We start from the raw sequence: 15,778 nt of genomic DNA, 5'->3' as shown, positions 1-15,778 counted from the left end.
TTCTTATTGTTACGGAAAAGAAGGAGATATGGAGAGGACTAAAAATATCTATAGCTGATGGCAGGCATCAAACCTAACAGCCTAGGTTAGTTTTGGGGACTGCCTCCCTGTCCAGTCCCCTGCCCCCTCCAGAATGCCAAAGCAAAACAAAACACAAAGCCACAAAAACAAATAAAAAAACAAACCAAAAAAACCCCACCAAAAAACTTGCAAAACAAAAAAAGCCCACCCAAACCAACCACCTCAAAAAACCCCCAAAATCCAAAACTAAACCAGGCCAACAGCAAAACCTCCAACAACTTGAAAGAGACAGAAAGGAAAATGTTCTGCAATGTCCCACTGGAAAGACACGTACTATGATTGCCACAGAAGCATGGGTTTTTTCTGGGGATCCTCTTAATATTTTGTGAATTTTATCGGTCTCCCTACTGGCTGCTCTTGCTCATTATGCGGATGGCATTGATTGAAAAATGCTTTGAGAGGGTGCAGAGATTGCAAATTCTCACGGGATGCTAAGCTTTGTGTGTAAATTTTATGTGAACAATTCTTACTGGCTATTTAGTCTTACTGGCTGTTTAAATTATTAGCAATTGCTACTGTTATCTACTAAGCTTTATGCGAGTCCAGGGATATGAGGGCATGAGCACTTTTGATATAGGCCTGCAACACTGCAACAGGAGACAAAGAGAGGGAGGGTATGGGTTTACAAAATAGAAGTGAAAAGCCTGCTGCAGTATTACAAGTGGTGGGGTACGGAGATGCACATGGAAGGAGGGGAACCTTTGCCTTGCAAAGGTTAACACCACGCTCTTTACAGAGATGTCTTACAGATGTAGTCATTAATATTTCCAAAGTACTCTTTAGTCCTTGGCAATCTTGCCCTAAAGATTAGGAATTGTAGGTAAAGAATACTGATGTTACTTGAGCTCCATTAAAATAAAATGTAAAGGTCTATCTTGACATAAAAATCTATCCTGTAAGTGGGTTAAACAACTCCTTTTAAAAGGTACTCTGAAGTGCGTAGACAGGGAATGACAGAATATTCCCAGCTGGAAGAGACCCACAAGGATCATCAAGTCCAGCTCTTAAATGAATGGCCCATATGGGGATTGAACCCTGACCTTGGTGTTATTAGCACCATACCCTAACCAACTGAGCTTATCTCAGGCTTAAGAATTAGCTGAGGTTTTTTACACTAGGAATTTCTCCATTGAGTTTGTTTATTTCTTTCTCTTACTTGTTTCAATATATATAATTCATGACTCGTCATACTTGCATCTTCACCTTTTTACCCTCGTGTTTCTGAGAAACACAGACAGATTAAATTTGGGGGCAACCTTTGGAAGCCAAGGCAGTGACAGCTTCAAGTTTGGTTCCAGCTACAGAGACAAATGAGGTTGTTCAGTGCCTTATACTGCTGAGTTTTCTGTACCTCCAAGGGTGAAGATTCCATATCCCATCTGGACAGCCCATTCCAGTATTTGGCTGGCACCATCATAAAGATTAATTTCTTTATTTTCAAATAGAATTTCCCTTACTGCATCTTTTCTTTGCCTCCAAGTCTTTTACTGTGAACCTCTGAAAAAACTTTTATCAGTGTTTTCTATGAGCATTCATTATGTAGTAAAAGGAAACAAGTAGATATCCCCTTAGCTCATGCTTCTTCAGGCTGACTAAACCCAGTTCTCTCAGATTTCCTGATATACCATGTGCTCCAACCCCCCTATTTGAAGCAGTAAATGTGCTGCTGCTTATAAGGATTCATTGTGAGACCCTGTAAAGCCCCATCAAGTTCCCTATGCATTTTTCCAGATCTTCATATGAAACAGTGTCTTTCAAGGCTGGTTGCTTCTTGGTTTTTCTAATTCTGACACGCTGTAGAGTTTGCTTTTATCCAGAGATGTAATGGTGCCTTGCCATTTCTTAGGAAGACCATGGAAGATTTCACTGTAATGTTTGTATATACCTTGAATTATATATGCTATGGTTTATCTATCTTCCAGATCTCCTTTATGTGTGTCTTTTTTTCTTTTTGTTTATTTGTTTGTTTAAATCTAGCTAGGGGTTTAGCTAGAAAGACATTTTTATTTATGTCTGTGTCCTAGGCCAAAAATATGTATTCCGTATTTTTTCTACATCATCCAGCCTGTTTTACTGTCCCTTAAAGACTCAGGGCCAGAAGCAGAACTGGAGCACTTTACCCTGGTTCACGTGAAGGAGGGGGTGTGGCGTCTCTTTAAAAATAGGGAATGCACATGTGGCAAGCTCTTTTTTCTTTCTGGGCTCCCGAGGGGGTTGCTTTGGGCAGGTCTCCAAGTCACAACTTGAGAAGCTGAGGTGGCACAAGGCAGAAGCTCTTCTGTTCTCCCCAGGCTTTGGAGAATTTTGCAATGCCTTCACTGCTGCTGCCACCTGGCATTTGTTGGGGGTGTGAGGAGGAACCCACTTCACCAGTTCCAGCTGCTGCTCACAGCCTCTGCACCACACTGGGAACTTGGACCCTCTCTCTGCAAGTTCCAGCTACTGAGAGGTGTCGGTGCTGCAGCATCTGGGAAGTTTCTTCCAGAGTCCTGGCAGCATCGACTCATTCTGGACAAAAAGTAATTTGTCCATGTTTTTGTTTTGTCCCTGTTCCACATTGGTTGTTGTTTGAGAGAGGAGGGAGTTCTGGAACCTCAGAGGCTCAGTTGCTGTGCTGTTTTCCTTTGTTCTCTCTCTCAGCCACATGGTCCAGAGTACGGGGCTTCTCTGCTATCCTGTGTTTGTCCTCTGGGCCACATAGGCTACTATGTCGGCCACTATCTTTGGAGTAGGGAGGAGACTTCCCTGCCATCTTTTGGCATCTTTTTGTTTTCTTTGTTCCCAGGGGACCATGTGTCTAGTGTTTTTTGCTGTTATCTTGGTTGTTGCTATTTTCTTTTTAGTAAACTGTCATTTTTTTCAGGTATATCTTCTCACATCTGTCTGACCTTATTGGTTAAAGGGGAGTGGTTAAAACTAAAAAGCAGGTAACTCATTTTAGAGTCTGCACCCTGTATAATTGTTTTAAACTAAGGCGTCTACTATTCATCTGCTGCTTTTCTATCACTCCCCCTTTGCTGAGAGTCTTGTGTATAAGCCAGTTTTTGCCATATGAGAACAAAATGTACGTGTTGCAAGAAAAGACATAAAGACACTAGGATGACTAGGAATTCTTTATCTCAGTCTTTTCCGGGGTTGCTGACCATCTTGCTCTAAGCTTAATGTAATATTTTATCCAATATCCCTGCTTAACTGGAGCTATGTGCTTGACCAATGATATGGGACCTATTTTAACACCTAAAATTTCAGACAAATCTTTGATTAATGGAGCTGTAAATAGCAATTTGATCTAAACCAATGTCTTGGACTGCCGTATCCTTCAGCTGTTCCACTGGTTATACCCAGCTTGCCTGATGATCCATTTCCATTGGTTACCTTAAACTTTGTAGTGAATATATCTGAAATATCTTGCTTACTATAAAAGACAATCCTGTGTGAAAGGTTTGTGCATTCAAACCTTTATTTTTTCTAATGTCATTCCCTGATTCAAGGCCAAGGTCCAGTGACCTTGCAGGCTTGGTATTTGTCTGTCCTGACCTTTTTCATTTGCATTTCTGAGGAACATGGGGCTTCACAGTTCTCTTTTCCTAGTCACACATTCCCAATGTCCCCTGGCTAACACCAGGGCTGAGTGTCTCTTTCAAATGGTGTCTTGGGGTGATTTTATGATAATACTGTATTTCCCTATTGTCTGCTTTATGCCTGGAAATGGGTCCCATAGCTTTAAGCTGGGAAGAGGAGAGGGGGGAGAGAAGCCAGGTGAATTCTTCAGTGCTGTTTGTGTTCAAGGACTCACATATGCTCCCCCGCATTCTCCCCACTGCAGAGCCAAGGGAGCACCTTCCTGCTTTTAGCCACCCTGTTGGCTGAGGAAAGAAATTTTCCTGTATTGGCATACTGAAATCTTCTGGAACTTCTTCCTCTCCTTCTGGAACTGTTCAGCCTAGCTGTGATCCGAGAACCAGATCACCAGACCCTGTGGACCGTCAGGGAGGCTGCAGGGATGCCACATCCCAGGTTCAGACTTTGGGAGGGGCTGAGCCAGCTACAGAAAAGAACTCTGAATCCACCAGCTTTCTCCACATGGAGGAGGTTTATTATCTAACATTAGTCATTTGTTTCCTGTGCCTTGCCAGCACTCTGCTTGTTAAATAAATATTTTTTTTCACTTTCATCTAAGAAATTCCTTTTGTATTGGTGGGGGAGGGTGAGCTGAAACCTGTCTTCTGGGGAGGAGACATTCCTTCCAGAGCATTTCCCCCTAAACTTGTCTCAAACCGAGACAAATGGTGTGAAAGTTTGCTCCAGGAAAGATTTTGATCCACAGGATATGACCTGTACTGTTTCCCTTTCCATTTACATCAGAGTTATACAAATCCTTCTGATCAATCACAGAGCTTTCAGTGAATCCATGAGAAGAGTGAAATATAGTTACTTGGTTTTTACCTTTTTTTGAGAACACTATTAATAGATTATAGAACAACCTTATTTCATGGGGCTCAAATTCTACAGGGTCCTTCCTCTAACTCTCTTTATAATGCAGTAACTTTGCATGCTTGCCAAATTTTGTGAAAATCAAGTTCAAGAGCAGAGGAATTTGGGAGTAAGCACCAATAGGAACTGTAGTAAGGGCCTCTTATACCCATAAAAATGTAATTTTAAGACAGATGGCGAGACTTGGTAAAACATGTTGTGCTACAGATTTCTCTATTGATTTTTTCCCAGTTGCATGAATATCACAGCTAATTCTGTTTAAAATTCTGTATTTACACCCTGGATTTTTTGTTTGGTTGGTTGTTTTTTTATTTTGGTTTGGGTTTTGTTGTTTTTTTTTTTTTTTTTAAATCCATTGTAAACCTCCTTATTATGACTGTTAAAAGATTGCTTTTAAAATTTTTGTACTAGTCTCTCTTGTATGCTGATTTATATGTTAACACTACATTCTTCAAACGATTATGCTCCTTTGCTTTAAATTCGGTAATTGTCTGAAGAGAATATATAAAATAATACAAGGAACTATGCCACTTAATCAGCAATGATAAAGCCTGCATAAAATAATGACATTAAATCCAAAACACTCTCTTTTGGTGAAGCTTAGATGGGTATCTCCCCAAAGTTGTCTCTTTTCTAGACAGGGGAATTGAGTTACTAAGGAAAATATCCTTTGCTTCAATAGAGTTTCATGCCGTGATGGATGAGCTTTGGCTACTAGACAAACTTCTACCCAGAAACTCACTCACGTCCCCTCCTTCATGGGAAGGAAGAACAAAATAGGAAAAAAAAGGAAAGAAAATATTTGTGGGTCAAGATAAATACAAGAAATTTCTTGTCATATCTGTTGTGGACAAAACAGACATGTGTAAGAGACGGTCCGAAAATCCCTCATCTGCCTCACGATCATTGCCGAAGACAGAGACTGAACACAGCAGTCCTGGCCTGGCTGAGGTGGGATTGTCTGCCGAGTGTTGCCTACGGGTGTGCCCACTGGGAACTGGTACGCATTCCTGAGGAAATTAGTGCAGGTCACAATGGACTGCGCCGTTCTTGCTGCCCAGGCGGGAAGGACTGCGCTGAAGCGGAAAGGAATGACCTGTCCTGTACACCTCTCCGGTACACCTGTCTTGTACGTCTGTCCTGTACCTGCTTCCCAAAGCAACGGACCCCATAACAAGGGCTGTAGATTTCCCAACCTCTTGGCCAGTTGCCCCTCGCTTCTGAAAAGGACTATAAAGGGACCTTCTGAAATAACAGAGTCAGAGATCTCCCCACGGAAAGAAGACGAATCTATTGGCAGAAGACCACGAGGATTTCGTCTCATCCGTTGGTAGCTATTGCCCCTCTTTTTCCCCCTCTCTACTTTGTTTCTCTCTCTCTCTCTCTTACTCTCTTCTATTGCATTACTGTGTTGTGGGCACTTAATAAAGGTGCACTGTTTTGATTAAAACTGAAATCTCTTGTGTCCTTTTACACTCTGAGATCGATAAACGAACCATCATGACCCCCGCTTGCACTAGTGGATCGTGACAACATGAACTTAGGAAAATTAACTTTTTTTTTACATATAACCACTTAAGTGAGTAAAAAGTTGGTAAAAAACCATAAAAAGCTGGGCATGTGTAGTGGGCCAACAAGGTTTAAATTAGGAGTTCTCATCCATCTGTTAGCTGCAGAAGAAACTTATGCACCTCAAGAAGGTAGCACAATTCACTAGACTAGATGTAGTCTGTCTATTCCCTGAAAGCACAGAGAATATATAAAGATCTGTATGTAGGTGTTTGTGAACAGAAATTGTGGGACACCAAGTAAATTTTTCTGTATTGGAGTTAATATATAGATCAGCATACATGGCTGATGTAAGATCGAGGTAGAGTGGAGACAAGATTGTGAAAGCCTGGGCTTGAATTCATTTGTACCATTACTAACTGTTGCTAAAATCTGTGGAAGGTCTTACCAAAACCTCCTCATAATCATAAATGCAACAGAGAAAGAGGAAAGCTTTGAATCCTTTCAATTTCGGCAAAACCCAGGATTATGTAAGAAGACAAGCAAGTCTCATCAGAAAAAAAAATTCCCAAACAGAACCCAAATCCCTGTATAGTTGATACATCCCTTTTGGACATGGAATTTCTATCTATCTAACGCCTGTGTGTAAGATGTCTTATTCTGTTGGGCAAAATTCCATTTGAAATGTCTATTGAAATGATAAAAAGTAAATCAGTGACACAAAACTTAATGCATATTTGCATTTCTTATTTTCATCTTACCCAGAGGGTAGGTTTAATGTAAGCAGACAATGCAAACAGAGGTATTCAAATCAGTCTGTATCATAAAGATGTATGGGTTTTCTTAGATATCTCCCCTGGTAAATTCTCTTTCTTGGATCTAATTGGAATTCAACAAACATAAGTTATTATTTTATTTTGAAGAAACAGCTGAAGGGAAAAAAAAGGTCAATAGAGATTTCTGGTCAACAAGAAAATGGGCAATTGTCATACTATTTGATTTTAAATTAAAGCTTTCATCTTTAGAGGGTTTGTTGAACTGTAGAAAACACATATGGATTACAGGGAATTAATTTATGGAAAATGCAATGTCTGAAGCCTCTTCATTATTTTTACACATTTTCAGCAGTTTCTATCAGCTGTACTCCTTCTATGTTAGGGTAGGCAGCAATGGCCAGAAGGCTCTGCAGAACACTCATAAATGAAAGCGTTATGACTCAGAAGTAGTAGAAACTACATTGAACCAAACATATTTGGTTTGGGAAATCTGTATTTAATCATCTGCAATTGTCTCTATGTCACTATTGCAACTTTTGTACTGACATCTGCCAATTTCATGGTATTAAGACTTTGATTTCATGATCTATGTATTCTCTTACAACACAGTAAAAGATTATAAGGAAGGCTACAGACGGAACTATTGCATCCTCCATAATCTTATAACTTTTTGTGAAAGGATCTCAAATAAGGACTTTTAACAATTGCAGTTAGTACTTCTTGTTAGTAGGAAATGCAACAGGAAAATCATCTGTGATAACAAAGTAGGAAGATTAGGTTAGAGGTAGAATACTCACTCAGACAAGCAGACAACTGATTTTTAATGCAGAACAAAGTATATTGTCTTAAGTGTAGAAGAAAAATACTTTAGGCACTCTCTGAAACTTCACTGTTGGTGTGCCACCAAGCTGCAATTTTTTTTGGATGAGATTTAGCCTATACATTAGTGCAAAGAATACAGAAAGCAGTATGAATTGTCTGTTATTTCTAATCTAATAGTTACTTCAGCCTGATTGAAAAAAAAAAAAAAAAAATAGGTCTAGCTGGCTAAAATTAGAAAATAATATTTAAATGTTTTATGTATTCTTTTCCCACTCACTTCAATAGAAAAATTATTGTTGATTTCAAGAGGACAAGAATTTTTGCCTTGTAATTTACATACCATATGGAAAAAGCATAGCTAGATAACATTGGGGGGTTTTTTAATTCCTGAAAATCTGAAAACTACAGAAAATAATAGTTGTCTAAGCAAATGATACCAAAATATCATGTTAAGATGAGAATATGAAATATATATTTTCTAAAGTGTGTTTACATACCTGTGTTAAGATAGTCTATAAGGGAAAATTTTAGGGTCATATCTCAAAGTTTCATTGAAACATAGAATATCTGTTCTTAAGGTAATATGCTAATTGCAATTTTATTAAAAGGTCAGTAACTATATTTTCTTTGTCAAATTGACTATTGTTTTTCAAGTAGTCATGGAAAAGAGAATATACTCTTTGTCAGAGATTACATTACTAATATAGTTTTAAAATAATGAAAATCCTTCTGCTGCAATAGACTGATTTAATGAAATAGACTTCCATATCAACATTCATTTTACACCACAAAAGGAAAGAGCTTTTTTTGTGTGTGTTTTCAGAAGATGAAACAGTACTACAGGTGCTCTTGATTTAATCCCACTCTTACTTTTTTCAGATGATTAAGTGGAATTCCCCCACGGAAGGTGAGGTCATCCAAGCAACAATTGAAAAACATGTGATGGCCAATTAAATCAGGCTCAAATGTTAAACCATGAATCTCATGGCAAAAGTATAACCACAGTGAGCACTTTGTATCAAGCCATGTACTGGTATAAATTAGACTCAATAACTCTGCACAGCAAATCAATCTCCAAATAATCAGTTCTGGTTTTCCATGAAAATAAGTAAGTAGATGAAGAACTGGAATTCTGGGGTAATAATTGGTATTAGGATTTGAAAATAAAGATTATATTGAAAGTGTAATAGAATCTTATCTACAAATGCATAAACAGAATTTATTTAATACTTTGATACTGCTAAGATTAAAATATGGGTTTATACAACACTTGATTTTTCATTTCACAAAAAAAGACTTTCTTAAAAAATATGTTGTGAGAAAAAGTAATCCTTATTGTATGCTTGGTTGTTTTTTTCTGTTTTCTTCTCAATTTTTAATATACAGATTCTCTTCTAAAGTTGCGTCCGACCAGAGGCTTACATTGGCAGAAGTTTACATTGGCAATGAGGCCATATTTTGCACAAAAGAAAATCTGACTGAAAACTTCTACTGTGAGAGATTTTGGAGAAAACTATAATCCTCTTCCTAAGCCTGAAGCCTCTTCTCTTTCACAGTTCTGATATGAAAATTCAACCTGCAGTCTCTAAATCATGAGAATTAGGAAAAAAGAAATGGAAAACCTGTAATATCTTTCTTACTAGCAAGAGCAATACCAATGACTGATAGATAAGAGTGTCTTGAGTACTTTGTGTATTTCTGCCTCCTGAAAAAAACAAAATATAACATAATTTCACTTATTAAGAAAAAAAAAAAATAGAGACTTATTGAATATTCTACACAATTGTGCAAAAGCAGTCCACCAGGCTAACCACTGTATATTTTTTCACAGCAGATTTTGCATCTGCTCACACATTTTTTCATAAAACAAATAAGGAAAGTAAATATCTGTGCTATTAACCACTTTTATACACTATAGGCAGAACATGCACAGTTTGCTTTACACTAAGGCATTGCCATAAGAAAGCCAGGGTTATGTTGGTTGCTTCCAACTATTTTTAACAGTTGCCTCTGGAGACAAGATGTAGTCCTGTTGTTGTCATGAAAAATTCTGTGCACATGCAGTTCAATATATTGCAACAGGATTGCAATGTACAATTACTCTTGAATCGTTTTGTTCCAAGTGGACATGAATTTGTTGAAGCTGAAGGGAGTCATTACAGTGACATAATGTTCTTCCTGTTAAATATTGTTGTTTGATAGAATCCCATACAGAGGTTTATTCATTCCTTGTAACTGGAGTTCTGTTAGGAGTAAATGATCTTCTGTCTTTGCATATCTAGTAATAAATTATGGTACTTCTTATTGAAGATGGGTAGGGTAATAAAAAATAAGAACGAGTAAAGCATACATCTCAGCAAAGCACAAAACCATATAAATGAAGAAAACAGGTAAAAACTGTTGGCAACAATAACACACCACCAAGGGCAAACATTGCTTTTGTTTTGTTTTTTTTTTAAGTGGTATTTTACATGTATTTCTCCTTTGACAGTGATGTTCAGGAATGGTCTCCTCCAGACTGATAGGAAAAAAGTTGAACGGTACAGGGTCTCAGGATTGCAATACATGCATGGAAAGTATTTTGGGGATACTTACTAAATTTGGAAATTTTAGAGATGTAGTTCAGGGTTTTCATCCTGTTTCTGATACTTGTTTCAGGTCTTGGTTTTAAGTTTCAGAGGTGGTGATGGATACAGGTCTGTATGAAATGCCAGATTTTAGAATAAGAACTGAAGCATGACAGTAGCCTTTCTTCAAGAACCTGCAGTCTCTTAGGTTAGACACTCAGTGCAGTATCTGAAAAAAGGGTGACAGCAGCAACCATACACTTGGTTTCTTCCATCTCAAAAACCTCAACTATTCACATTCTAGTAAGAGAAGTGGTTCCAAAAACTTGGACCAAACAGAAGGTCATGGAACGTTATTACCAAATTATTGGCTTTAAAACTGAATTAAATTTATATAATATATTCAACCTCTGACTCAAGTGTCCACACATTTCTGCTACAAAATACTTCAGTAAGAAGTCGAACAATATTATTCTGTGAAATACTCCTCCATAGAACCTAGATGGGCACTGGAGATATGGCTTCAAATCTTTTTGTTAAGGACTTAGAACTGTTGCCTATATCCAAGCCAAATCCTATTGCTAAAAGACTGTGATGGCTACTCAAGCTACTTGACTACTGTTTGTAATACCATGTATAAGTTAGTATTCATTTTCTTGGGAAGGAGATTCCCAGAAGCTGAGTTCCTCCACAGAGGATGCTTTAAGGCAGTTAATCATCTACTAACAGGAATATCCACCAGAACTTTCTAAACAAAAGATGAATTGCCATTCTTTACTTTTAACGGGCACAACTCCTGAAGCATGAAGTAGTCATCCTCACACAAATTAAAGTATTTCAGTGGGCCAATGTGAAGTGATAGAATAAAACTAGAAACTGAAAACAAGAACTCATTTTTATTTACAGCATCGTGTTGAAACATTCTTTGGTTTGACTGTATGCTAATTTAAGATTGATTATAAATATATGTTTACTTCCTAGTTGATAAAACTTCCAAATTACTCTAAATCTAAAAACCTTCACAGGATTTTTCTTCTTAGTCTCAGTTTTTAAAATAGTAGATAAACTATTTAAAATCACAGGAAATTCCTATTTATTTCCAAATTAAAATCTGTTCATAAACACAAAACACTGTTTCATTTAAGTGTTTAATTTTAAAAAAAAGATTACATGATAAATCCAAGAGTGCTTTCACAAGTGTTCCATAAGGCTTTTGTTCCAGTTTGATCTTTAAAGCCATATAACTTTTTAAACTTACTTTGAAATGAGCTATAAAAAATAGAATTGTTTAAAATGTGACAAGAGAACTGCTCCTAAATTTACATTTGCAGTTATCTAGGGACCTTCAGATGGTATCTATTCCATCTATCCAAAAAAACCACCCTGTCATTCTTGGCAGGTGTTTGCCTGATATATTAGAAATACGTTTGGTGACGGAGCGTGTGCAATAACCTAACCAGCTTTTTCAATGTTTATCTCTTCACATTGTCAGAACATATTAATATTTTGAAATGTTTCCTACTTTAACATTATCCTACCATCTTTGATACCAATTTCTTTAATTATTAGAACTTTTCCCTGTATCACTGGGAACATTTTCCATATATTTAGAAAAACAGCCTTCTTCAGGTGGTGAAATGTACTAATGTAAGCTACTCTGGTTTTCCATTCCGGCATTTTATCATTCATGGAGCATATAATCTTATTTTCCAAAGTGAAGATCCATACTTTAAATAGCAATAAAACAAAATATTGTGAATGAGCTATATAAGCATGGGTTTTCCTCATCCGTACATGTTCAGTTTCACTGATATTAGTGGCAGGAACACATGCATATTCAGCAGAAGTAAGTGGGTATAGCCACATTGCCTTCTCTGGAGCTGGACTTGCTCATCACGAGTAGCAGTTTGGCCTATTGTCTTCTAAATAAGAAAATGTTTCTTTTTCCACCATTCTTAATCTTTTAAAAGTGTGCAGTCTTGTTGCAAATAGACAGAATTCTGGTTTCTCAAATAAATATGTTGGCAACGTAAACATTTTGTTCAGCCTTTGTTAAAAAAATTAAAAATTCTAGAGATTTTTTGAAAATAAATAAATATATATCTTTAAACCCTTGGACATTTTGAATGCTGAGTATTCAGGCCTCGCCGTATAACTATCTTCCATGCATAACAGCAGCAGAGCCCAGGCATTTGATCTCACAGGATATTTACTTTAGGGAATGCTGATTTATACCCTGAGGTTTCTCCATTATTTGCTAATGTATATAAATGGCGATGTCAGATGTAAACATCAGTATCCTTATGAAATATAGATATATTACAGCATTTCAGCATCTAGAAAATTTTGCCAATCACTGAAAGATACACAAAATATTTCATGTGTCTACTCTGGGACATGACATTTACTCAAAAGAGCAGTGTAATTTGGCATTAAAATGCATGCAGACATCAAACCATTCCAGTATAAGATCTGTGGGAAAAAGTTCTCTCAGAAATGTGCTTTACAGGACCATCTGAACCTGCACAGTGGGGAGAAGCCCCATAAATGTAACTCCTCTGGCATGGTTTGTGCATAAATGTACTTTTGAGGAAGCATCTTACACAGCTACATGGTTAAAATAATTTTGACTCTTAGGTCTATGAGTCATCTATATGAATGTTCCTGTCATACCCTGAGACAATGACGAAAAATGGAAGAAAAACAGTAGGGTTGGAAGTAATTGGAGAAATAAAATATATGCGTAATTGCTCATTAGCCTTTATTGAAAATTAAAATAGCGATGGCAACTGCTTTGATAACTTTGAATAAAAGTGACCTGACTTTACATTAAATTCTGTCTTAAATCTGTGCTTGTGTGTGCCACAGAATGAATCTCAAACCAAGCAGTGACAAGAATTTCTCCTTGCATATTAGTCCTGCAACCTTGAACTTTAAAGTAGACTGGAAAAAGCAATTTGTAATACTGTATAAATTACACAATTTTACTAGAAACTGCATACTCTGAAACAGATGCTTGTTCAAAAGTTACCTGATTGTTCCCTTCAGAGGATAATTTCAAGATTAATTCTATTCATTTGCTTCAGCAATTCAGCAATGTCTCATCTTCCTATTGTCTGGTCTGTGTTACTTATGATTCCTCTCTGTAATAAAAAGGAACAATTTGTTGCTAGAAGCTTTGTAAGAGAAGGATATCTGCATCTCTTATTCAGCAAATAAAAAATGTTGAGAAAAATAATTGCAGCATCCTGGGAGGTAGCAGTTCTTTAATAGCAGTATTTTAACTTCACTAGAGACCAAGTGAATGTCAAAAATTTCACTTTACTGTCAAATTCAGTTTCCTCATCACTTCTTAAGATCCTAGGAAAATGTCAAGTAAATCCAACACAATTAGAGGTATCCTTGACTGAAAGGCTATTTTCCCTGAAGAAGTTATTAAAAGAACATTTTAGAGGCAGTTTGCTCAGTACATGTGAAGAATTGATAGCTTGTACTACCCCTGTTCTTAAACCAAAGGGGGAAAAAAAAGGAAAGAAAAAAGAAAAAGAAAGAATTGCTCTTGGCAAGAAGAACTAGAGGCTGACACTAGCAGAATACAACATGATGTGGATCCAAGAGTGCAACCATGTTGCTTTCATCTCTAGCTATATTTAGTTAAATTATTTGCAGCTAGCACATTAAGCCATCGAAGGCATAGATGCTTGCAATTCCACTGCTTAAATATAGTTTTATAATGGAGAAAAATAACAGAGAAAGTATTTTTTAATTCAATTTGCTTTTTAGAAAAGATACTAATACAAAATCTGTGTTTATCTTTTACAATTATTGTGGTGGCAAGGTGTATGTTAGATATATTCTTACATGGTTTCCCTGAAGAATTTTGTGATTTAGGTTGAGGTACGGGTTGTGATTGTGTCCTTGTCCATAGCGGACAAGGGGGGAGTTGGAACTAGATGATCTCTAGGGTCTCCTCCAACCCACACCATTCTGTGATTCTATGTTATGACTTATCATAGCAGCATGAAACTGTTTTAGCCCAAGATTTAGGTGTTCCAATCTTTCCAATTAATGGAATTCCTCTAAAGGGCATTGGGCAGGTTATTTGATATGCAAAGTAATATCAAATTATGGGCCATCATGTTATTGTCAAGGAAAAGATTATAGTTTAAGATCTGCTATTTCCAGGGAAAATAGAGAAAACCCAAATCAAAAGAAACTGAACCAAAACATGGGTGCCCCCTCCCCCACCCTGCAACTATGAAGGTATTTTGTAGGCCAAAAGAAGCTTGATAACATATCAAATGGGTTGCATTAACTTCTTGGGAAAAGAACTTTTAAATAATAAAGTTTAACTAGTAATAACAATTTTTAATGTCTATAATTGAACATTGCTTAAATTCTATGTAAGCATACATATGTACAACTTTATTTTTGTGACTTTTCCTGTTTAATTCAGGTGGACTATACACAAATTAAGTAAAAGGAGTAAGAGATTCTTTGACCTATATTTGATGAATAAGTAGAAGTAGAGGTAAATTCTAAAAATCTTATATTAGTAATGTAAGTTACATGTTAATACATGAGAAGTCTTTTATGAATATTCCTACATAAAATGCATTACCCACAGGTAACAAATAATACATTATTAGCTTCAATAAGGACCAGAAGTTGAATTATTAACTTATAATATATAAATGCACAAGATAGCTTTTTAAGTATGTTATAAAATACCTTATATCTTTGGTACATTTTCTCCATCTAGTCTGTTTTCATTTCAAACACAAATTTATTTGGTAAAACAAATAAACAACCAACCAGACAAAAAAGGTGGAGATTTTTTTCAGATAAACTGGTACATCTTAATGTACACAACTATGGTCTAAATTAACTGCCAGCACTGTGCTGTGGATTTCTGATTTTTTTTTTTTTGCGGATATATTTTTTTATATATACCATATAAAAAGATGCCTAATCTTTCTTTTTCTCTTATGTCTCAATTTTTTTTTACAATAATCCCTCTCTTAACTGTGTCTCAGAAGAAAAAAAAATAAACTTTATTTTAGCTCACAACCTTGCCTTCCCTAAAACATTTAATCATCTTTGAGAACAATTCTGCAATCATGTTATTTGGCAGAAGTCAAGTAGCACTGTCAGTTCCTCAACAGAGAATAATGATGGTCAGTCTCACATGAGCCATTGAAGCTTTTCAAAGGAGTTTACACTTACAGGTTCAAGCACCTTAAATCAAATGAAGGTATGCGTATGTAAGCAGATGTGCACTCGCTCATATTGTATCTCTCATGGCTCAGACTTTTAGATAATCTTTAGCAGCAATGGAAACCTTCAAAGGAGTCCACAGTCTCATAAGATCGAGACCATCTCTACATGTATGATGATCATTCTTTCAGGAAAGATCAAACCAGTTGTATTCTTAGTTCACACATTTAAGCCCCACAGAATATATTTTCGTGAATGAATTTCACTTAGGGGGGAGCATCTAAAATATGTCTCCTTTCTTCAAAATGGCTA

This window comes from Corvus hawaiiensis, chromosome 2, assembly GCF_020740725.1.
Source record: "Corvus hawaiiensis isolate bCorHaw1 chromosome 2, bCorHaw1.pri.cur, whole genome shotgun sequence".
NCBI classification, from domain to species: Eukaryota; Metazoa; Chordata; class Aves; order Passeriformes; family Corvidae; genus Corvus; species Corvus hawaiiensis.
Note: the sequence above shows the minus strand (reverse complement) of the source record.